Source organism: Mus caroli, unplaced genomic scaffold (assembly GCF_978045245.1).
Source record: "Mus caroli unplaced genomic scaffold, Mus_caroli_1 scaffold_14, whole genome shotgun sequence".
Lineage (NCBI taxonomy): Eukaryota > Metazoa > Chordata > Mammalia > Rodentia > Muridae > Mus > Mus caroli.
This window is the reverse complement of record NW_028227269.1, coordinates 80,275,001-80,299,481: the sequence shown is the minus strand read 5'-3', so window position 1 is coordinate 80,299,481 and position 24,481 is coordinate 80,275,001. Positions and strand designations below refer to the sequence as shown.

At 47.8% G+C, this 24,481-nt stretch overlaps 1 protein-coding gene across 3 annotated transcripts in view; it reads left to right on the top strand.

The window, feature by feature from the left end:
* Map3k9 (mitogen-activated protein kinase kinase kinase 9) overlaps positions 1–24,481 on the top strand; it is a 70,904-nt gene that overhangs the window by 13,844 nt on the left and 32,579 nt on the right. The window lies entirely within an intron of this gene.

Below are 24,481 nucleotides of genomic sequence, written 5' to 3'. Positions count from 1 at the left end.
GCTGACTTGTGCACTTTGTCTTTGCTCTTTCTCTGCATAGGGGGTGTGCACACGTGTGTGCACATACATATACACACATGGAATACATACAAATACATAATAAATCTTAAAGCAAAAGAGCACATCCACACTGAGGTGCCTCAGTGCCACTGCGCGCATGTGCCTGGGGACCTCTCTCTGTTCCTCTCATTGGGGTTCATTGCTACACTGAACCCTCTTTGAAGGAGTCAGAAAATAACCAGATTTTTATGATTTTACTGGGAAAAAGTATACAAACAGTAAGAAAACTTGGACTTGTCTTTTGGTCACAGGGGATTATATTGAAGTTTAGCTAGTGGCTACCAGGCATATTCCAGGGTATTGTGTTTGGTCGATGGGAGGTACTTTCTGCAGCCAAACTAGGTATGTAATCAAATAAAGCCACGTGAAGCGAGTGGCACGCCAGGTGAACATGACTGTGCAGAAGAAAGCAGTGTGGCCAGTGGCCCAGTCCTTCCTGACTCTCTCCTCCACAGAGCTGCCTGCTTCCCTGCTTCCCAGTCCTTCCAGCCTCCTCCCTGTCTCCCTCCTTTTTTGCTTTGGTAGCTCTGGAGACTGAACCCAAGACCTTGGGTAGTACTTTACCACTGAGCCTCACCTGTAGGCCCCGGCTTTCTTCGGGTGTTAGGGATATAATAGGAAGCAGGAACATAGGCTTAGGCTCTGCCCTCAAGGAGTTCCCTGTGGGGGCAGAGAGAAGGACCTTGATTAAACCAAACTCACACAAAAGTTTAAAGTCAACGCTAGTCGGTGACAAGAAGGGCGGTGGGTACAATGAGAAAGATGATCCAGACGCATGCCTCAACAGGGGCATTGTGGGATTTCCTGGGCACCTTTTCCTCAGGAAAGTGATCTGAGGAGGAAAGAGCAGTTGACTAGAAAGTGGAGGGGAGGGGGTGGGTGTGAGAAGGTTCTGGAAGGAGAGACCCCCATACCCATGAGAGGTTGTAGCTTGGGAAGTTGAGTGGTGCCAATGGCAATCCCTTTGGATTCTTTAGTCCTTAACTGTGACCAACAGAGCTGAGGCCAATGGGGCCTCAGTGGGGACATTGAACTCTTGGGACCCTCGCCCTCTAGAACCCTGCTTGCTTTCCTTTTCTGGTTCATTCTCGAGAGGCTTCTTTGCAGATTTCACAGAGGAGCAGGGAGTAGTTTTAGGTGTTGGGCATCAGTTAGGCACTAGTAAAGCCTGCAATGGAGGTGGGGCGGAAGGTGGCCTTGTGAGGAGGATGGTGGGAGGGATTTCTGGGCATCTATTGGAGACTCTGATTTCCAGGGACTTTTAAAACTCTTTCCCTTGCCTCTCTGTCTTCAGATTTAAGCCATACTGCCTTGAGTGGTAAAGATACTATTTCCATCCCATCCCTACATTCTCTATAAATAGAACAAGCAGTAATAGTGACCGCCATTTTCTAATGACCTATGGGCTTGTCGTCGCTCAAGGTCAAGATTGATTATAAGAAAAGAGCCTGCCCCTTTCTCTCCTTTCCTTCACATCTCCTGAGTAATTTCCAATCCGTAACTTGGTGCTTCAGCGTATTCTCTCTGTGATGTAGTTAGTTCACTGTTGCTTGTGGACACAAAGCCATGAGATCATCTGTCTGGTGCAATCAGAAAAATAGAGCCTCTACCATAGGCCCAGGGATTACATGGAGCCTCCAGTGGGACTCTGGAAGTGATTTTCCTGCAGAAATATACTCTGTTCTTCCCACTAAGTTAGGATTGTTAAAATAGGACCGATTTACTTTGGAACCTGTGTAGTTTTAGGCCGAGAAGGTTTAGGTTTTATTAATACAAGTATCATAGATGGTCACAAGTAATCATTATTTAGAGAGACCTTAAATTTGGCATCTGTTTTAGAGGTGGCCTGGGACAGTGGAGGGGATGTGAGTGCCAGTAGCATCCTTGAGCTAACAGGCCAGGTACGTGTTGAATGCATCTTGCCATGTACCTGGAGACCTCAAACTCCTCTGTAACCTGAGAGGTTTGGCTGAGATAGTGTCTGAGGTCCTTCTCAGGATTAGAGTGAATGTCAGTGTTGTGGGAGCAGGTAGTGACTATGTGGTTTATCAGCATTCACACAGCAGTCTGCAGTGTACCCTACTCCTTAGCAGGGTTTGGGTCTCCTTTGCTGAATAGTTTAATAGATAAACAGTTGACAGGAGCCCGCATCTGCTCCTCTGTCCCCATTGCTGCTCAGGCTGTGACAGATGGCCTGGCTGAGGCAGAAGATGCTCTGGTCACATGAATCATGGTGGGATTTACAACAGACCAAGGACAGTAGTCATCCTAAAAGCAGGACGCAGTGAGTTGACTGCCACTTCTGTCCTTGGAGCAAAGCAAGGGCCGTCGGTAGCTCAGGTTGGCTCCTGCCGTGATTTACATTTGCCTCTTGCACTCTGAATCAACTCAGGCCTTCCCCGACTGGGCTTAGGATCGTACACATGTTTTAATGTGTTTTTCTGTATTCTCATCACCATCATTTCTGGAGGATCTGGGGCCCTGTGCGGGGCACTGTGCGATTAACAGGAGTTAGATGTATTATAAGCTGATGTGTGGCTTCCTTCCTTTTCCTGCCTCCCCAGGTTTTACTTTCTTTGTGGGAGATGGAGGTTCTGATGGGAAGAACAGTGGCTTGGGAGTCCAGCAGATTTGGAATTATCTTGATTAATTTTTTTTTTTTTTTGTCAGCTTGACACAAGCCAGGGCTGTTTGGGAAGAGGGAATTTCAATTTAGAAAATGCCTCCAACAGATTGGCCCTTAGGCACATCTGTGAGCATTTTCTTAATTAATGACTGGTGTTCGGGGTGCCAGCCCTGGGCAGGCGGTTCCGGGTTATGTAGGAAAGCAGGCTGAGTAAACTGAGTGTAGAACAAGCCGGTAAGCGCTGCTTCTCCGTGGTCTCAGCCTCAGCCCCTGCCTTCAGGTCCCTGCTTTGAGTTCCTGCTCTATGTTCTCTTGAGGATGGACTGCGGCATGAATGTGTAGCAAACGTAAGTACTGATACGGTCCAGGAATCTTACCTCTAAACTGTGGGCAATGTAGAAGACAGTAGCCCTGTGGAATATGATGGCTGAACCCAGCACAGGCACCATGCTCAGTAAAGTGTTCTTCCCCCCCACCCCCCAAGTAGTAGGAGAAACTCGCCCCCATCTGTGCTCCTTTTAGGCTGACTCAGCCTGTAGTTGGACCCAGGACGTAGTTTCGCATCATATAGGCACAAGAAGGTTTGTTTTCTCAGAAGCCGCGGGAAGTGCTAGCTCTCACTGCCTCCTGGTGATGGTGCAAGGTCCTCTTGGGGAAGAGCCCATGATTCTTGTTTCTTCTGGACTCAGCCTTAACCTGAGTTCTTGGTCACTCAGGTCTTGTCTGTTAGGACCTTTGGTCTGATGGAGTGGGATGGCTGGCCACTTTCTGGCTCTGCTGGACCCTCATCTGATTATTACTTTCACTCCAGGACAAAGGCAGGGTCTTTGCTGCTGTAGTCTACTGCTGAGGTCCAAGAGAAGGCCTGTTTTCACATCTGGCAGTCTCACCTATTTTCACCTCTGGCAGTCCCGTATAGAGCGGTTCTACAGTCTCTGAAGACTTGGAAATAGCCAGGGTGGCTGAAGCTCTGTTGCTTTCACTGTTTTTGTGGTCTTATTCTGAAGGGGAAGGGTAGTGTGTTTGGCTGTTTTCCTTCCATGTGTGTGACAGTTCTGTGTCATACAGTGCTCCCCAAGTCTGTGGCACAGAATCTACAGGCTCCCCCAGAAGTGTTCGTGGTTGTGGGCACTGCAGACAGAGTCCAGTCCTGTGTGTTTTCCCTGTGTGCTCCACACAGGGACATTCTTCAAATTTGCTGTTTTTCTTAGAGCCCCGTCTTAGAGCTGTGAACCCCCTTTTCCTGTGGAGATGACTCACATGAGCTGTAGCTGAGTCTGACTTTGTATTCCCTCTGGCTCTGCTAGCTGAGGACCTTGTACGGAGGACGTAGCCTGTGTGGCTTTGTTTTTGCAAATGTGGACTAGGGCTAATTATAACATCACCTGTGTGATTGTACTGGGTGGAGGTGAGGATGAGCTAGGACTGCCTAGTGAGCTCATGGAGAGCCTGACACCCGGTGAGCTCTGCCTCGCCTCCCGTGGACCATCAGGCCTGCCCCTCAGCTGCGGCCTCTGCTTCCCAGCAACTGGATCTCACTTCCTGCAGGTGCCTTTGGAATTCTGTCTTGGACTTTGACTTTCCTGTGCTTTGGTGTGCTCTCTCCAAGACAGCACAAAAATTGGCAAGCAAAGAAATCAGTCACTACCTCTCCTAAACCCCAAGTTTACTTCTAAGAAATAAATTGGAGTCAAATTTTCCATCTCTTTTTGATAATCTTTTTTAATGAAAATGTAAGTAAGAATTTCAGTAGGATTTGGTTTTGTTTTTTGTTTTTGTTTTTGTTTTTTTGAGACAGGGTTTCTTTGTGTATCCCTGGCTGTCCTGGAACTCACTTTGTAGACCAGGCTGGCCTTGAACTCAGAAATCTGCCTGCCCCTGCCTCCCGAGGGCTGGGATTAAAGGCATGCGCCACCACGCCTGGCTAGGATTTGTTTTTATCATCTTTGTTATTTTCTTCTTCTAAGACTTTTTAAATCCGAATTCTTGACAACAAATGCATTCCCCCTTCCCTAGTATTGTGTATATTGTGTAGCAGCTGGCACACAGCTGTCCTGCTGTTTAGCATCGTCTATCCAGTGTCCTTAAGAAATCTTACTCCTACCTCTTTCCCTAGTTCCTTTCTAGCTTTGTCTGTCTGTCTGTCTGCTGTCGGTCTCACTCCCTACTCTCTCCCCCTTTTTCTCCCTTCCTTTCTCTGCCCTCCCCCTATAGTCTCTGTAGTCCTGGCTAGCCTGGAACTTACTATGTTTCAGGCTAGCCCAGTCACAGGCATCACAGGCATCTCCCAGCCTCAGCCTCCTGAGTGCTGGGATTAAAGGCTTGCCACTGTGCCTGGCTTGAGCCTTTCATAAACTTTTCGGGAGCCTGGGACGCTGAGGAATGTGTTTCTTGGATTGCCTTGTGTAGTCATAAGCCTTAGTGTTCGCCTCTTGTCTTGCCCACAGGGCAAGGTTGTTCACGCATCCCTCAGGGCCTTCAGGGTAGCAGGGCACAGTACCTTCAATGACTAATCCTAAGAACCTTCATCTGTGAGGCTTTGTGATGTCTTGCAAGTGAACGTGCCATAATGCAATGAGACAGCCAAAAATGTCCATAGGAATCCAAAGGGCAGACCCTACTGTCTGCATCTTTACATGCGGTTCTCCTGTTCCTGTGTGCATGTCTCATCTCCTGTCAAATCATAGGACACTTGCTATCTGAATACTCAGTTTCTGGTTTCTGCATCCTGTTAATTTTAGGAAGAAGAAGAAAAGGACTATGGGTGGGGGAAGTAGTGATAATCCTTAGTTTTCAGTCATTCTTCTGTTTATTGATATGAGTAGTTTATAGAGCCTGATGGCGGTGATCAGAAGATGAGTGACTTGCCAAGGTCATTCAGGTGGCATTTTTTTAGTCCCATGGTGTTACTTTAGATTTTCTAATTAATTGATTAATTAAATGTGTGTGTTTGTGTGTGTGCTTTGCTTGCACACGTAGCTACCTGCAGAGGTCAGAGAGGTTGTTGGCCTTACCGATGTCTGTGAGCCTTGGCGTGGGTACGGGAACTGCACCTGAGACCTCTGCAAGAGCAACAGGTGCTTTTCCCACTGAGCATCCCTCCAGCCCCGTTCTTCCAGTCCCGTTGTGTTGTCTGGGGCACAGCTAGGTCCAAAGTGTTGCTGCTGACAGTGGACAGAGGGTCCATGCCCCACTGGAGGGACCAGGAAGTGTAAGGCCTCATTAGGCCAAGGTCGGTTTGGGAAATGAAGTGTCTGTGTCCTTGGTTGTGAACATAAAGCTCGTTGCTTCCTTTACTGAGCTCTGTGGAAGGGTCAAATGTTCATTGCTCTTGTGGGCAGTATGATGTTTATGAAGAAAGGTTTTAATTGTTCAGGCAGTAGACTCCTGGCTACCTATACACAGGGACAGGAATGCAGGGGCAGAGGAGTAATTGTCTCTCAGCTGTTGGCTCAGTTGTATAAAGAGCTGCTTCCCCTCTTAAGTGCCATAGACGGCCTGCCCTTCCAATTACAGTTAATAATAAGGCCAGTTTGCCTTTCCCCCTGCACAGCTGCTGGCGAAAGGGAAGAGATCCAACACATTGAGAGGGTGGCAGTGGAACTCCTACTGCAGAGGCAGGTTTTCCCCAGAGATGTTTCCTTCAGATAATGTGACATTATTTTGATTCTCCTTAGCTTACCAGTCAGACAGACAGTATTAAGCAGGATAGCCTGGAGACGGGGGTGAAGAATAACCATATTTTGTATTTGGTTCTTTAGGATTTTACCGGAACAGTCAGGTGTGGTGGCACATGCATGAAATCTCAGTACTTAAGAGATAGAGGCAGGAGTTCAAGACCATCCTCAGCTTCCTAGTGAGTTCTAGGTCAGCCTGGGCTACGTGAGACCACATCTCAAAGCAACAGTAACAATAAAGCCTAAGCAAACAAACAAAACCATTCTTACTTGAAACAGTATCGACCTGAGATACTTCACACTAAGGCAGCTGGTAGTTCCCTCATTTTAGATTAGAGAAAACAGGTTCACTGGCTTTGAATAATTTGCCTACGAGCATACAGCGAGATATGGCAAAGCCTGAGGCTGGAGCTCTTGCCTGCCTCGATAGAGTCCTCTATGCTCTGGGAGCAAGGTGTAATAGGAGGCTGTGTAGTCGTAGAACACACTTCTGACCCAGAATCCAGTGTGATGTAGTTTGACCTGGGCCTTAAAACCTAGTCTTGGGGCCTCTGTGGTGTTCTTTGTTCTTACATTAGGAACTACAGGAGTACCCCCTCTCCTACCCAGAGACTTCTGTCACCTTCAGATCATGGTCCCAAAATACAAACCCTCACATCCCCTTCTGCCCAGGCCCCTTGCCCCTGGCCCCTCCAAAAGCACAATGATGACTCTCAGTTTTGATTTTGTTTATATTTCTTCTGGACCAATGGCTCTCCAAAAGCTGGGCTAACGTTTCTATGTTATGTCACTTCTGTCCTTACTCTACTGGGCTCTTGTTTTCACTTGAGTTTCTGTGTATTTTTATTTTTATTTAAACCAAGAAGGTATAGATAGGTTTCAGATAATTGTTTATGGGATTAAAAAAACAATAACCGGAAAAGAAAATGTAAACTCTGAGCTGAGTTTGGCCACCCTTGTTAGAGACTGAGGTCATTCAGACACCTGCAGTGGGGAGGCAGCCTCCTGGGAGCAGTGTCTTCTCAGGCCAGTGTGGCTGTGCTTCAGAGAGGAGAGGCAATGGAGTGTGCCCTGCGGTGCCCACTCACGTGTTTGGTTTAATGCTGTGAGAGAAAACTTTGACTTCAGCATTCATTCCTAATGCTTCCATTTGGACTGTTGCTGGTGAGACAGCACCCTGCTGTCAGCAGAGACCTCCTCATCTGACAGCCGAGGCTCATGGGGAGAATCTTGGCCTCGATGCTCTGCAACTTTTGAACTTCTGTGGTGAAAGGAAAAGACTGGGAACAGAGGCTCGAATCCTGTGAAATTGACGTGGCAGAGGCTCTGCATGTGTGAGTGTAAGCATCCATGTTTGGGCTTTGAACTTAGGGCCTCTCAGGTGCTGTGTCCATAGCCAGCCCTGGAGACAGTCTTTTAAGGACTTTGAACTGGCAGTGGAGGACACTGAGTGGGGTTTAAAGGGAGCATCGGAAGCTGTGTTTCTCTGGATGCTGAGGAAAAATGAGAGTCAGACAAACTTAGTTTAAAAGGCCTTCCCTTTCTTCCTGACTGGACACAGCTCTGCCCTGGGGTTCTTGCGTGTGAGTTTTTAGTTTAGGTGAGACTAGGTTATGCGAGCCATGAATCTGGCCAACTGTAGGCTCCTTACAAGCTTTTGGTGCTTTATTTCGTGTGTAGTGTGTGTTGGAGAAGAGGCTGGCTTTCCTGAGAGTAAAGTTCAGCCTCTGAAGAATCAAGTTTTTCTTGGGGAAAAGGGGGACAGTCATCCACTTTTATTTTCCAGCTAAGTACATGTATCCATTGGCAGGTTTCCAATGTATTTTATCCCCCACCCATCACTATCCAGATTCATATCTTTTTTTTTTTTTTTTTTTTTAATTTTGTGCCCCACTGATTTTAACCAGGACTGTGTGTGTGGCCATCCACTAGGAGCTATGCCTCACTGGTAGGAACACAGCTGAAGGCAGTAAATGCCCGTATCTCAGAATCTGTTCTTAGCCAGTCATTCATCCTTGAGGGGCTAAGCTTTTTGAGCTCCTTGTGGACCCACACCTGCCTGTCAGTGAGCCCAGTCTGGTGCAGACCGGATGACACAACCGCAGCTGGTGCCAGTTCGTGATTGCAAATGTTGTGGCTTACCCAGAAGATGGAGTCTTACTGTCCTTCTCCATATCTTCCGTTCTTTAGATTCTGTGTGCCCTCTCTTCTGCAGTGTTCCCTAGCCTTAGATGGGATGGCATAGCTGTGTTGCTTAGGACTGGGCAGTCAACACTGCCTGCTGCGCTCCATCTTTGCAGTCACTGTAAATCTTCTGGAGAGAAGAGTTCCCTGATTAAGGCTGAGAGCAGCACTTGTCTGCGGGCATAAACAAACAGCTAGAAGGCAGCTCTTGTTGGTTTGCTTTTTACTGGGTTTATAAATCCAAGCTTGGGTTTATAGCCCACAACCAGGCCTTAAGTCCAGCCAGAGAGCGATTGGTTACACTGAGAACGGCTGTTGCCAGTGTTGTTGAGTTGTGTAGGCTTTGCTGTCAGTTTGCTACTGTGGTTTGTAAGGTTCACAGCTGGTCTGACTGCTGATACCTTTTCTCTCTCAGCAACTGCTGATACCTTCTGCCACCATGACAGCCAGCAGGGAGAAGCCTCCATGTCTTCCAGCTGGACTTCTTCTTAATCTCAAGGTGAACAGTGTCCGAGGGAATGGACTCTAACTGTGTAGTTTGGTGGGTAACCAAGAAGGGTGGCAGGAGCCTCTAAGACTTCTTTAGCCGTACCTGGAGCTGAAATTTTTGTTTAATTATCAATGGCTTCTAGGTGCAGCATTATTAATAGAGCCTTTCAGGGTATCTATATGTGCCTGTTTGTGTATGTATCTTTTAAAATTGGGTCATAAGATACTACATTTTACTAAATTAAATAAAAATTCATCTGCTGAAGGGACCCTGATATAGCTGTCTCGTATGAGGCTATACCAGTGTCTGGCAAATACAGAAGTGGATGCTCACAGTCAGCTATTGGATGGAACACAGGGCCTCCAATGGAGAAGCTAGAGAAAGCACCCAAGGAGCTGAAAGGGTCTGCAACCCTATAGGTGGAACAACAATATGAACTAACCAGTACCCCCAGAGCTCGTATCTCTAGCTGCATATGTAGCAGAAGATGGCCTAGTCGGCCATCATTGGGAAGAGAGGCCCCTTGGTATTACAAATTTTATATGCCCCAGTACAGGGGACCGCCAGGGCCAAGAAGTGGGAATGGGTGGGGAAGGTAGCAGGGCCGGGAGAGGGTATAGGGGACTTTCGGGATAGCATTTGAAATGTAAATAAAGAAAATATCTAATAAAAAAAAGAATAAAAAAATTCATCATTCCCCGCTCCCTGTTCTCCCTTCAGCTTCTCCCATGCCCCACCTCAAATTTTTTGCCTCATACATATGTGTACACACGTATGTATACACCCATAAATATATAAATAAAGCCTTCTGAGTCTGTATAGTGTTGCTTGCATGTGTATTTCAGGGACAGCTTGGTATTGGATAACCAACTGGGGGCTTATCCTGGGGAAAATCCATATTCTCTCTCTCTCCTTCTCTCTCCCTCCCCACTTTCCCTCTTCTCCTTCCCTTCCCCTCTTCTCCTTCCCTTCCCCTCCCCCTCCTCCTCTCCCTTATACACACACACACACACACACACACACACACACGGAGCAGTCACTGGTTGCCTATAGTTCTTTTGTTTGGAATGGGAGCCTGTGAGATTTCTGCTTTCCACATTGGCATGTCCATTGGTGGTGTCCTTGTTGGGGTCTTGTTTAGGCAGCCATATTACTTAGATATTAAAGGTACAGCTTCCCTGTTATTTCTAGGAGGCATAGTCTCACAGCAGATGTCTTGGTCCTCTGGCTGTTAAAATCTTCCCCTTTTTCCTAGACATCCTGAGCTGTAGGTGCCAGTGTTGTGTTGTGTTGTAGTTGCATCACCAGGGCTGGGCACCCCATGGTCAGTTAGTTGTTCTTCTGCTTTGAGCAGTTATGGCTTTCTGAAATGCTTTCTCTCCATATTACTGCAAAGAACACCTCCTTCATGACTGCTGGGAGCTTTCCTTGCCTGTGAGCATGGGATAGATATGCAGACTGCAGTTACACATCGTGCTGGGTTGGTAAAGTGGTAACAGGAGTTTCTCCTCAAAGATCCATGACCTTACTAGCCCTGGGTCGTAAACCGGATTTCTAGTACCAGGCATAACGTATTTCCCTTTTGTTGAGTGGGCCTTAAGTCCAGTTAACTTCTGTTGCTTGCTGCCAAGTTAAGGGTTCCACTACTACCTTTAGGAAAATCTTGCTATGCTGTTATTGTCTCTGTGCCCTTTATATCCTCCCTCCCTCCCTCCCTCCCTCCCTCCCTCCCTCCCTCCCTCCCTCCCTTCCTTCCTTCCTTCCTTCCTTCCTTATTTTTGTGACCTTCCTCTATGATTCATCCCCTTACCACTAAGGGAAATATTTTAAGACTCCTCTTTTCACCTGGGAGTTCATTATGGACAGGGAGTGAGGCATTAAAACACTTCCTTAGCAGTTTGTTAGGCCTAGCTGCATTCCCACATGAGTAAAACATAGACCATCCTTCCTCTGCCCTGGACACTCCACCTACAGAATCCATATGATTTTGAGTTTGCCCAACCACACAAGTTGGACATTTTTGGTTACATATGGTATGTCACCAATAAGGAAGCAGATTGCTCCTCTGGAGCTGAGCTAAGCCAAAACAGTCAATGCCTCCTGTCCTGCCCACATTCAGGGACTGCTGCTTGGGAAACAGGGCTTGCCATGGAGATGCCATGGAGATTCCACAGCATAATGTGAAGGACAGTGGGTGAGAAAAGCCTGAAACTGGCCTCCTTGCTCTTGGGCAGAGACGGTGAGGAGAGTTCATAGGAACACTTACTCTGTACCTCACATTCTTCCACAGCCACTAAAGACACACAGTGGTTCAGAGTGGGACCTCCCAATGTTTCGAGCCTTTGGATCTGGGCCTCCTTGCCCCCAAGGTCTGTGGTATCTGTGGTATATGGTACGGCTTCTGCGGCCTTCAGATCCTTTCTCTTCTCCATATCCTGGGTGTTGTGCAGGTGACAGCCTGGAGCGTTCGCATTGTGCATGAGTTATGGTTCTTAACCAGTTTGATTACCTGGCAAGTCTTGATGCACATGGGGTGTGCTTGCCATTGTGTTGCTGTTGTAGGAATTTCAGTGTGTCACCTGTCTCCTGCATAGCATAGGCATTCCTTCCATCCCACTCTGTTAGTCCTCTGGAGGCCGACTGTGTAAACACACTCAGACAACCAGAACTATGTGGCACAGTACAAAATAGTTTGCTAAAGATGTATGGCTTTAGAGATGGCAGAAGGAGAGTTCAGAGCAAGGCCTTGATGGGACAAGTAGGTCTTTGCAAACTATGGGGTAAGATTTAGGAGGTATTGGTAATAGGGTGGGTTAGGTAACAGGGGAGGGGGCTTGCCCCATCAGTGGTAGGACTGTGTTCTTTGATGTTATGCTGCAAAACAGGAAATTCACAAACAGGAAATATTGAACGAGAACATATTCTTCCACATAGGTAAGTCTTTTATGTAGACAACTTGTCTTTGTGTAGCCTGTTTTCAGTGCTGTGGGGTCTCAATTAAGTAGTCTGGCCTTGAGCAAAGCTCTTGATCTCTGATTTTTTTCTTTTTCTTTTTCTTTTTTTTTTTCTGTAATGAGGACAACCCTACTATTGTGGCTGTAAGCTATTAACGTAGGTAGTACCTGACACCAAGCTAATGCCCCTTTCCTACACTACAGATTGTGTTTCTAAGAGCACCTGCTTCTCTAGTGGCAGCAGCCAGAACTAAACTTTCCAGTTGCCATCTACTGTTTTCATTCCCGCTGCCAGCCAGAATGAGAGCCTTTCATTATGCTGGCAGAAACTTGGGTCAGTAGGCTCAGTAGGATGTCTTATCCCTACTTCTTAGTGGCCTAGGCTTTAGCCGCAGAGACTCAGAGTGAGGCCACAGGTAGAGAACCTGTTTCCTGTCAGTCTGGTGCCTGGGCCAGGAGGCTTTGTAGGCTAGGATCATGGCGTGGCCCTCTCAGGGCCCTTCACCTTCTGTGGTAGCTCAAGGCTGCCAGCAAAAGTACTCAGAACAAGGTAGGAACTGCACTGTCTTTTCTGTACAGAACTTAGAAGCTGTACAGAACCATTTCTTCAAACTCCATAGTTATGAGGAGCCTCAGGCCCAAGGAGAGTCCAGCCCGCAGCAGAAATGCTGAAATCACCCTGCAGAAAAGCACAGGTGGTGGGGGGCTCGTGTGATCAGGAACCATGCATTCTTCTGTGCTCACCAAGGAAGCAGAGCTTAGAGTTGCAAGATCCTGGGGAGTCTGTGCAGCAGCCACACACTGTGTCACCGCGCCAGGAAAGAGGAACGTGCTGACAAAACCAGCAAGGGTCCAGTTTGCTTCCTCTTTCGTAGTTATTCTTATCCTGTTTATAGCTGGGTGTGCCAGGGCCGAAGAGTCAGGCTGGCCCTGCTCAGTCCGAGCTCAGAAAGTGGGAGAAGGAAGCAGGACAGGAAGGTGTGTGAGCTGATTCCCCACCCATCCCTGCCCTCCATTAAGACAGTGGCTGTTGGCAGTCCTGCTTCTGTTTCCCACTAGTGATGCTTGTATCCAGCCGGGCTCAGGGCTCAAGGCCCAGCTGAGTTATCTGGACTTAATTTACACAAAATAGCAATGGCTGTAGATGTCTAAACTGGCATCTTTTGGACCAGTTATATTTTAGGATGAGAGAGGGAGAGGAGACGTGCTGGGAGACTTGAGCTGGGAGCTGGCACTACCTTTTCTGTTTGGATCACAAGCAGCTTTTTCTCAGCAAGGGTGGGAGCGATGGGAAGGGCTTCAGAGGCCAGGGAGATGAAAGTAAAGTCCCCATGGGAAGCTGGGACTGGCCAGAGCCCCTTTTCAAGGCTGATGAATTTCGACCTATAAATACATCAGTTCCCTATCTTGTCTCCTCTTGAGAGGAGAGGGGGGAGGGAGAGCAAGAGAGGAGCCACCAACCAAGAGAGGCAACCTGGGGCCAAGAGGCCAAGAGGCCAAGAGGGCTGCATAAGCCAAAATGGCTGGGTTACACAGGGATCAGATTGAGGGAAAGGAAGTGGAAGGTGGAAGCCCAGCCCCCTAGAGGGAGAGGTTTAGGGTAGGGAGAGCTGGGAGGAGCCACAGGTACTGAAGGATGCTGGGAGAACTGGCCAGCATCAGCTTTGAAACATTAATAGGCCCCTCAGCCATTGATCCTAGGATTCTAACAGGATGGAAGGATGGAGTAAGGAAATCTGTTTCTTGAGTATGGTGTATAAACTGCTCCATGGCAGTAAGGGAAGTTTTTTATTGTAGACAGGGGTGGGGGGGGGGAGAAGGAAGGGGGAGAATATGAGAATATATGCCAACATAGCAGGTTATAAGGAGAATAAGCGGCTGGGGAGGGAAGTCCATGAGCTGGAGGGAGTTTAGGACAGAGGAGGAAGCGGGAAGGACTGGGATTCTGGCATGGAGTTTGAAATGTGTAACAGGTACTGCGGTACTGAGGGAGCCTGGTATGCGTTGGTACAGTTCTGGTATGCTAGTAGGCACCATAGATAGCTGCTATATGTGTCGTCTACCTTTTAGAATTTGATGATATGGAGTTCTTTTGGACCTGACAAGTGGAAGGTCTCTGGTGGAGGAGTGAAAGAGGTTTCTTCCTGCATTGGGTGGGCAATGAATGATCCCAGGGTTGGCTGAGATTGCTGGTACACAGTGGAGCTGGGGTCCTGAGATCTGAGACTTGACACCTGCTTTTGAATGTGTGTGTGTGTGTGTGTGTCAGCATTTGTCACTACTCTCAAGGCCCTTCCTCCTGTCCTAGGTTATGGTCACTGGGTAAGACAATGTTTTAGAAAAGAGAACAGGTAATTTGATGGTGATTTGTCATGGGTGGAGAGCAGTGGATCTTGATGGGAAAGGATAGTGAGATAGGAATTGACAAAGCCACAGGATCTTAGAGGTCAGTAGGGAATGAGAGATGGGTCAGTCTTGTCTTGAAGCCTAGGGTCTGAAGAACTGATGGGAGAAGATTCTAGAAGTCAAGATGGAGGACGTCCTGGATTGATGATGTATGTTTGATCCTTAGCTGTGTGAGGCTTGCAGGTTGCACATTCTCATTGTGTGAGTGACCGTCTCGTGGAAGAAGACGGCTTTCAGGGTCCTAGGATCCTCTGCGTTGTTCCTTCTTATGCTTGCCTTTGTCAGCATCTCAGGTTTGGCAGACAGTACAACACTGATGTACCGATGGTTTGCATGCATTTGACAGTAGAGCAGGTCATGTAGAGTTTGCAGGATCTGGCATACCACTCACAGCCAACCTCAGACCTCTCTAATGGCTTCACCGCTGGTGTAAGAGCCTTGTTTGTCCTGCCCACCAGCACTGTTGTTCTTATTCAAGCTAATGTCTTGCCTTGACCCTACTGCTTTTAGTGCATACTTGTCCTGAATAGCGCCTGGATGACTGGAGAAATGTCTGCCAGCAAGCGTTCACCACTGCACCTGGACAGACTGTCCTTATGAGACTCACAATGAACCTAGGTAGAGAAGGCTGACACCAAAGGTATTCTAGTAGTTTGCTTTTAGGCTAAGATCCCTAGAGTTCCGATAGAAGGAGATCTGCCCTCAGGAGCAGAATTAGGGTCAGTAATAACTTTGGTAGTTTCTCTGATAATTTTCTTCCTTTCTAAATGCAGGTTTTCTTTCTTTACCACATCAATGAGAATCACCTGTCACCTGGACAGTACTATGCAGAAAGCTATCTGTAGGGGTGGTGTGTCCAGCAGGGGTGGTGTGTCCAGCGGGGGTGGTGTGTCCTGTGGGGGTGGTGTATGTATCCAGCGGGGGTGCTGTGTCCAGCAGGGGTAGTGTGTGTGTGTCCAGCAGGAGTGGTATGCCCAGCAGGGGTGGTGTGTGTGTCCAGCAGGGGTAGTGTGTGTGTCCAGCAGGGGTGGTGTGTGTGTCCAGCGGGGGTGCTGTACCCAGCACGGTTGCAAGCACCAGTTTGTTTAGATTAGAAACTTCAGGATTAGAGGAGGTTTCTGCCCAGCTTTATATAATCTGAGACTGTCCCATGCCAAGAGGATGGTCCCAGTGCGTACATAGACAGAGGGTATTGTAGAGACATAACTGCTCAGTATTGACCTGTGTGGGAGTAGCACTGCCGGGTGCTAGGGGAGCACAGCCTGACATTCCAGGCCTGGCTCTCAGATGTGGAAAAGATACTTTACTCTGAGTCCCAGCTTCCTCGTGGGTGAAATGGTGATGCTATGCAGCTTGCAGGGATGTCAAGAAGAGTGATCGGCACTCCGTACAGGAAGCTGTGTAGTGTCCCTGGGACAAGAAATAGTAGCCACTGCGATTATTATGTGACTTAACATTTGATGTTAATATAACTACATGTAGAAATGTGATGAGTTAGACAGTATGGATAAACATAAAGAAAACCTGTCACCTGGACGCCATTACACAGAGATCTCCAGTGTTAGCATTTAGCTATATGTCTTTCAGATGCTTTTCCTGTGACAGAAGACAGACAGACTGAATAGTCAAAATTTAAATTGAACTTTATTTTTTGCATACCACTGTTTTATTATAATGTAGTTATAATTAGTATTAAATTGCCGACTATATTGTGTGTGTGTCTGTCTGTTTTCATTTGTATATGTGGATGCACATGCTTGTCGTGGTGCACGTGTGTGTCAGAGGATAACCTCGGGTGTCAGTCTTCGCCTTCCACATTATTTGAGATAGAGTCTCTGTTGTTTTTCTACTATATGGGCCAGGTCAGATGGCTGTGAGCTTGGGGTCCTCCTGGCTCTGCCTCCCATCTTCCCATAGGAGCCCTGGGATTACACATGCTCTGGCTATGTATCTCCCCTTGGCATGAGCTCTCTGGATTCAGACTCAGACCCTCTTACTTTCATGGCAAGTACATTCACCCACAAGCCACCTCCCCAGCCCCTACTAACATCTTTGGGACATAATTTTTATTGTTGCTGTATTGGGGTTGAAATTAGGGCCTTGTGCACACTAAACAAGTGCTGTACTGACTGAGATACATATCTATCCCCAATAAAAGAATTTTAAGTAGCACATGATGATCTAAATTAAAAAAAAAAAACAAAGCAGGTCACTGATGCTTAGGTATCTGTTTCACATCAATAGCATAATTAATTAAATGTAAGGTTTAATATTGCAAAATCTCTTTAAGGCAAAACAGAACTGTAGGCAGACACAGTGGCATGCACCTGTATTCCCAGCTGCTTGGGAGTCTGAGGCAGGAGGATTTCAAGAGCTGAGGAGTTAAAGGCTAGCTAGTGTTCCCTGGTTAACAGTAAATAGCCTTCTCCAAAAAGGATGAAGGAGACTGAGCATATCAATTCATGTCTGTAATCCCAGTACTTGAGAGGCAGGAGCAGAAGGATCCGGAGGTCAAGGCCATCCTTAGCTCATAGTGTGAGTCAGAGGACAGCCAGGGGCACACTGGGTTCCTGTTTAAACCAAAACCAAAACCAAACCACACAGACACACACACACACACACACACAAACAGAAGGAAAGTAAGAAAGAACCAAAGCACATATGTGGCTTATAAGAGATAGCAAAGGTCTCTGGCTTTCTCCTGCTGGTTAAACATCTTTATGAATTCTAGTTCAGTTTCCTTTTCAACTCCCAGGGCTTAGCATGGTGCCTGATTCATTTGGATTTTCAGTATACAGACTTTTTCATGCAAAAAGGTTTATACCAAAACTTATTATAGATTGTGACATAATGCTTTAAAAATATACACTGCAGCATATGTTTCAGGTTGGTTCACTTCGCAGCACGGGGGTTGGGGGGGGGGGGCTCTGCACATCTCTGTACTAAGATCTTGATTCCAGGATGTTGCTTTTGTTTAGACGTGGAGCTTTAATCCACATACACAGTGGTTTGAATGTGAAATGTCTCTCACAGGCTCGTGTGTTAGAACATTCAGTCTTCAGCTGGGGTGCGGATACTGGACCACAGGGCTAGGGCTAGAGACGTACATCCTAGTCCTGGTTCCTGCCTACGCGCTGTTCTTCCTGAGTGTTGATCCTGGGGAAGCCATGCGTTATACTCGCACCCTCCTGGGCTGTATCCCCTGAGCCCTGAGCCAGAGTAGACCTTCCCCCATGAAGTGGTTTCTGTCCAGTGTTCTGCCACAGCAATGAGGAGAGCCATGACCTGGGATGTTAGTCCCGAGAAACAGACTTGTTGCAGTGAGGAGCCTGACGGTTAGGTCCAGCCCCCTAGAACGGATTTGTGGAGGAATGTGGAAGAGTTCGAAGCTGCCAGCACAGATGCCATAGAATTCTGTAAGCAGAGCTTAATGGGATGTTCTCATGGACACTGAAAACCAGAGTGTATACACAAATGCAGACAGTAGGTCAGTCTTGTGTTTTAGAGCAGGGGAAAAGACTAGTTTTGTGGTTAGTGATTTTGTCAATGTGACACAAGCTACAGTCATCTGAGAAGAGGGAATGCCAGTTGAGAAAACGCCTCTGTCAGATTGGTGGATAGAGGACTTGGCCCACTGTGGGAGGTGTTACCCAGGGGCAAGAGGCCCTGGATTGTGTAAGGAAGCAAGCCAGTAAGCAGCACCCCTCCACAGTCTCTGTTTCAGTTCTTGCCTCTAGGGTCCCACCTTGAGCTCCTGCCCTGCCTGTCCTTCCTGAGGGACTGTGAGCTGTAAGAGAAAGTCAAGCCTTCTTCCACTCGTTGTGTTTGGTTGTGTGTTTATCACAACAGTAGAAACCTAACAGGGTTGGTGCGGCATCTCTGTTCTACTCACAGCTCTGCAGGTTCTGGGGTAGGGTCCTGGCCTGATGGTCCGAGATAGCTGTCACTCTTCTCTTCCAGGCCGTGCAGTGTAGGGGTGGGTAAAGATCAAGGGCCAAAGGCCCTCAGCTGCATACCAGTGTTAGTTAACACCGATAGTTAACTGGCTATCTTTGGACCGACTGCATTATGCTGTAAGTTGCCATGCCCTTCTGGAACTGTGTATCAGTGGATCCTGTTACTCTGCAGGGAGAGAGAACAACTGAGATGACCAGCAGTGGGTCATAGATGTTCAGGCTTTTCCTGTCATTAATCCCTGGCCTTCCAGCATAGGCTCCCAGACCACTGGTGCCTCGGTGCATTTCTGCTTTGTTTTCAGTTTGGCTTCTCTCACTGACAGCGCTGACTCTAACCCTTCAACCCTCACTTAGAGCTCACTCTCATTTGTTAGCGCTGCTAAAGTTGGAGGCCTAGGGACACCCATTGATGGGAAAAGGCCTGAGTAGACAGGTCACTGCCTCAGGGGCTGTGATGTGCTGCTCAATGGCTGTATGTCTATAGAAAGTATGGCTAGTTCTCCTGTTTTCCACATGTGCGTAGGTGCTGGTGTATTGATGGAATGTGAACTCTGTTTAACTGTTCTCTTAGGGGCTGGGCATGGTGACACACACGGTTAATCCCAGCAATCTGAGGACAGAGGCAGACAGAGCTCTATATGAGTTCCAGGCCAGCCTGATCTACAGAGTGAGTTCCAAGATGCCCAGGGCTACACTGAAAAACCCTGTCTCTAAAAACCAGAACCAAAACCAACAACTACAGAAGAGTGCCCTATTACGGCTGCACACTGTAGCATGGTAACCTGGAGCCTGGACTGAGGACTTGGTTATATGTGGCTTCTGCTTTTCCTGTAGACCAGCCTGTGTGAATCCCGGGCTCCATATTTGAAAGTCGGCTTAGTGATACACCTGCCTTTCTGTTTGTTGAGAGGGTTAAAGATGGATGATGAGTGTAAATCACTCAGTGCAGAACCTGGCACTGAGGCCCCGGAACCCTTAGCTGTGACTGTTTTCTCTAAGTCAGTGTACACTCTAAGTTAAGTAGCATCATAAAGACATTTTTCTAAAATGTCTAGAAAGGACATAGTTTATATAAAAAATTAGAAACCACCAGTGTAGCTTCTTCGGGGACTGGTGGAGGGCCCTAGAACAAGTATTTGCAGCTCAGTGCCTGAGGAGATTTAAAAGAAACACTTCATGATCCCTTGATTGTGTTTGACTCAGTCAAGACACGCTTTCATCAAGTACCCTGTGGTCCATGCAGAAGAGGCCATTCCACTTCAGCTTTGCTCCATCTGAGACCCCGGGAAATTATTGCATCAAGTACTCAGGGCTTTGTACTTATCTGTTTGCCTGTCCGTTCCAAGAAGGGGCGGATCCTTAGTGCCCAAAGACTCCATTTTCTCCACCCCTCCACAGGTGAATGCGTATGGGGAAGCCTAGCTTTGCTGGCTATGCAGGTGGAACTTGGTAAGACTTGGCTGACAGGAGCTCAGCCAGGGCCTCCCGCTGCTATCTCCCTGCCTTGCTCAGGCAGCACCACACCTCTGGTGGAACCTGGAGTCGGGGAGTCTAGGCAGTGAATCATTGCCCAGTAAGCAAGTCTGGTCTCTCTTGGCCATGCCTAAAGGGATAGAGTGGGCAGAGGGCCAGGACCGGGAGGGGCTGGGGGATGTGTCCTGGCTGTGCCGTGTGCCGGTAGTGGGCCCTGGCCAGGCTCTCTTGTTGTTGTTGAGTCAGTGCCAACAGGTCCCTCCACGTTAGCAGCTGCTCTGTGGGTACCTGTGGCTTCTGGGTGTGGCTGGGGCTCTAGCTCACCCCTCTTCTTCCCTTGGAGACATTGTGATGCAGGAATGAAATGTCTCAAATGTCAGCTTGGGTGCCCTAAAGGCTGCTTCCCTCCGGCCTAGAGTCCTCACCCACGCCCACCACACCTGCTCCCCCAACTCATCTTTACCCTTGAGTTTGGGTTTTACCTTTCTTACCTCAAGACAGTTGGCAGAGCTTGCCTGAGTCCTGGAAGACTGATGAAGCTTTCAGGGAATTTCAGACTTTGAGAATGTCGGGTAGAGAAATGGAGTTGTAGAGAGGATATCACAGGGGGCACTAAGACCCACATCCTGGCTCATGCCTGGTGCTGTTTTCTTTTTTTCTGCCTTGCTATGACTCAGAGATTGTTCTCCTGTAGGTAGAAGAGGCACTGATGCTATGATGTGTCCTCCTCCCTCCTTCTCTTTCGTCCTGTCCCTCCCTATGCCTCCCTGTCCATCCTTCTCACTCTCTCTCCCTCCCTCTTCCCTTCTTCCTCTTCCTATGGAAGACATATGCCCACATGAGGAGAATGGCATCATGGATCCTCTTCTGCCTCGTCAGGTCCCAGCTCACAGCTCTCCTTCCTCTGTAACCGGATCATTCCCACCATTTATTGTTTTGAAGGAAATCACCAACACCCTATCACTGTTCGTGTAAATATTTCAGTGTGTACCTTTAAAACTTGAGCAGTGCACCTCTGAACGCAAGCATAGCTTTGTGCTGAATCACAGCAGATGAGCCTGACTCAGCAAAGTACCCTAGAGACTATAAAGCACGGGCTGAAAAAGCCCTTCAGGAAAAAAGAAAGTGGCAGAAAAGAAACAAGAACGGAAGCAGCTGCTGCCCAGGATCTTGTACTTCTTACCCCCAAAACAAAGGAGAAGATGAAGAAGAGCTTTTAGAACTTAGAAAACCATGGCAGGGAGTAAACAACCTGCACTAGGTCAGAAGACTCAGCCAGGAAGCTCAGCAAGGAAGAGCAAAGAGTAGGAAAGAGAAGGGGCTGCAGCCGCTGTGGAGAGGGCTCAGAGCCTGCAGGAGCCTGTCAGGAGGATGGAAGGCCGAGCTTGATCCCCAGGACCTACGTGGAAGCAGCTGGAACCTTTAACTTGTTCTTGCATGCTGTAGCATGAGTACATCTACACACACGTGCACACAAATGCACACACATATACATACACACACAAACATGCACACTGAGCACATCTACACACACACACACACACACACACACACACACACACAAAATACAAATTTTTATTTTTAAAACTGGAGAACTAGCCCATGAAGCCCATTACAAAGTAATAGGTCATAGACCTTTGGGCTTTGGGGCGTGAGGCCTGACTGTCACATGTAGGTGCTAAGAGCAGGATTTGAAAAGTTGTGGCTCAGTTTCAGGGCTGTAATGTGAGGACCCATTGCCACTTGATCCTCTGCAGTGAGCATCATACCATCCTTACTGTGGTAGACTGGGGTGGATCCTCTGATGTAGAGAATCTGAATAATTATTTTTCTTCCTTAGGTGGATTCTGTCAGGTATTATGGCCACAGGGTGCCTAAGTAACTGGTGCAGGCATCCAGGCTGAATCTCCAAATTATCCCTTGTGTAGCACACAGCCCATATTGCACCAGTATATCAATCACTGGGGAACTCCTGGCTGAGGTTTAAAATTAACATTTTAAAAATATAGTCAGAGAAAATGCACAGGTACACCTCAGTCAATAACTGGCCAGGCACGAGGGAGTTCTTGCCAAGAGCCTGACCCCTATGCAAGGTTTCTGGACCAAGATGTCATGGATTCTAGTAGGGAATGAGGGTTTTACACTCCAGGGATCGGATTCCGCAGCATTCTAGAAAAGATGATAGACACTCATACACCCCAGCAGGGAGTGTTTACACGTACAAGCGGTTGGATTGTGTGCAGTTGGGTTTAGCTGCTGAGGAAGAACTAGCAGTGGGGCAGCAGAGAGGGAGAGCTAGCTAGCTGTAGCACTGAGGAAACTGAGTTGAGCCTGAAAGCCAGAATGTTTTTCAGGCTCTGGATCACATAGCACGGAGATGGAGAACAAGGCTGTGGCTGAGAGATATGGACTCTGCTCCCGTCCCCTTTACATCTCCTTTGACATGGACGAAACAGGGAGTGTCATCTTCCTACTTCTTAGAGACAACTAAAGGACTCAGAAAGATGATGTCAGCGAGCAGCCAAGTTCAGTTACACAGTGTTTGATCCTAATTGAGCAGCTGTCCTGGTATGTAGTGTACAGCAGGAATGTATTACAATGGAATAGTATTAGCCATGAAGAGGAACATGGTACTAACAAACGCTATAATGTGGCAACCCTGGAAACATTGAGGAAGGGAGGCAGACATCATACTGTAGCTTTCTATTTCGTGAAGTCTTCACCATGGGGTCAAAGCAGATTGGGGGTGTAGGGCCTGGGAGGAGAGAAGAATGGGGGGATATTTGCTTAAAGGTTACAGGACTTCCTTGTGGGTGATGAAAATGGCCCTGAACAGGTTGTTTCATATTTCATCTCAACTAACAGCAGTGTACAGGAAAGCTTTCACAAGCCCTGGTGCTGGGAAGACCAGAACTTCAGAACACTATGACCTGCTACTGCCTGCTCAGGTAGCGACTGGTTTCAGATTATAGTCCCTCTCTGTAGATGAGGGTTGGTCTCTAGGTCATGGAGTACACAGAGGGCAAGGTCAGCTGTGTCTGAGGTGGGTGGGACAGTGGCGAGCAGATGAGACTGGCCTGTAGCTAGCTGTATACCTCATGCTGACAGAGGGTTTGTGGCTGATTCTTACCCTGTCAATCTTGCATCTCGTTTAAGCATCCAGATCGACTAATACGAAACATCTGGTTGCACCCTATCCCAGCCACCTAGGGCTTTGGGTGACTGGATCTCACTCAGTGTATATTCAGGGAGGGGGAGGGGGATTTCCGTAGTGTCTCTTGCCTAACTCTTTGTCTGCTGTCCTGTTGTTTTGTCTCAGAAAGTTCTGGAAGGGTTTTTGTTGTTGTGTGTTTGTTTGTTTATTTGTTTTTGTCACTAAAGAAGAAGGGTTTTTTTTTTTTTTTTTCCTTCTCCTGTTTTGTATCTTCGTAGGCACCTGGGTGGGGGAAGCCAGGATCAGGAGGGATGTGCCTGGAGTAGAGTGAGTGTGGAGGAGGAGGGAGGGTTCGTTCATCCATTAGGTCTAGGGTGGGGTTGTTTGCTTTCTAAACTCCAATTCTGAAACTGCCCGTAATCCTGGGGCACACTGCTATTTTTCTAAGAAGCACATAGGACCTGGAGCTCCTTGGGCCACTCCCCTTCAGTATGTGACAGTTCAGTGATTGGGAGTAGAAGTGGAGAGAAGGGTGTGGCTGTGTCGTGGGTGAAGCACCTGCTCTTTCACTGCAGAAGGTCTTTACTTTCAGGGTCTGCAATGTAAGACATCTTAGGTAGGTGCAAGGAGAGTGGGAAGGCTCTAGGTTGTCTTGGCACACAGGACTAAGAGTTAACTTGTATCGTTTTTACTGGTTTCCCGAGCCCAACTGAATCACTTCTATAATTTAATTGCTACACTGTCTGTAGCAGGTTTCTTCCTCACAGGGGCGAAGAGGAAACCTTCCTTCTTGCTCTAACACAAATTCAGGCAAGGCTGTGTGGGGCTACAGAGGCTATGCTCACACAAATCCTTGCGAACCATCCGGCTTTGGATAAGGAGGTGTGTCTTGCCTTTATCTGGACAGCTTCTTAGTCCCCCACTCAGCAGAGTTCTGTGGGTTACAGTGTGGCATCCTAGTCAGCAAGATTTGGGGGTGATTTTTAGCCTGATTATCTCTTACCAGGTTACATGGCTGGGACCACCATATGGGTGTTGGGGCCACCATGGCTAGGAAAGCCAGTGCTTTGGAGTCCTCCCTGCACCAGCTCCTTTTCCTTGACCATGCTCACTGAGGATATCATGAGTGTGTGCATGTGTGTGTCTCTGATCCCCCAAACTCCAGTTTGCCAGCCATTTATCAACTGGTTAGGGGACTTGCCTGAATTATGACAAAAAATCTTAAGAGCCCAAAAGACAGGCTTTCTTAAGAATGTCAGTGGATCTGGGTGTGGTGGCACACACCTTTAATCCCAACACTTGGGAAGCAGAGGCAGGCCTCTGTGAGTTCCAGGCCAGCCTCGTTTAGGGGTTAAGTCCAGCCAGAGAGACCCTATCTCGGAAAACAAAACAACACAAAATGAAACAAAAGAATGTCAGTGGTGTCCAACCCACAGCATGTGGCCTCATGCGTCTAAGGTAGCTATGAATGTGTGTAGATGCTATCAGTGTCGTGGTGTCA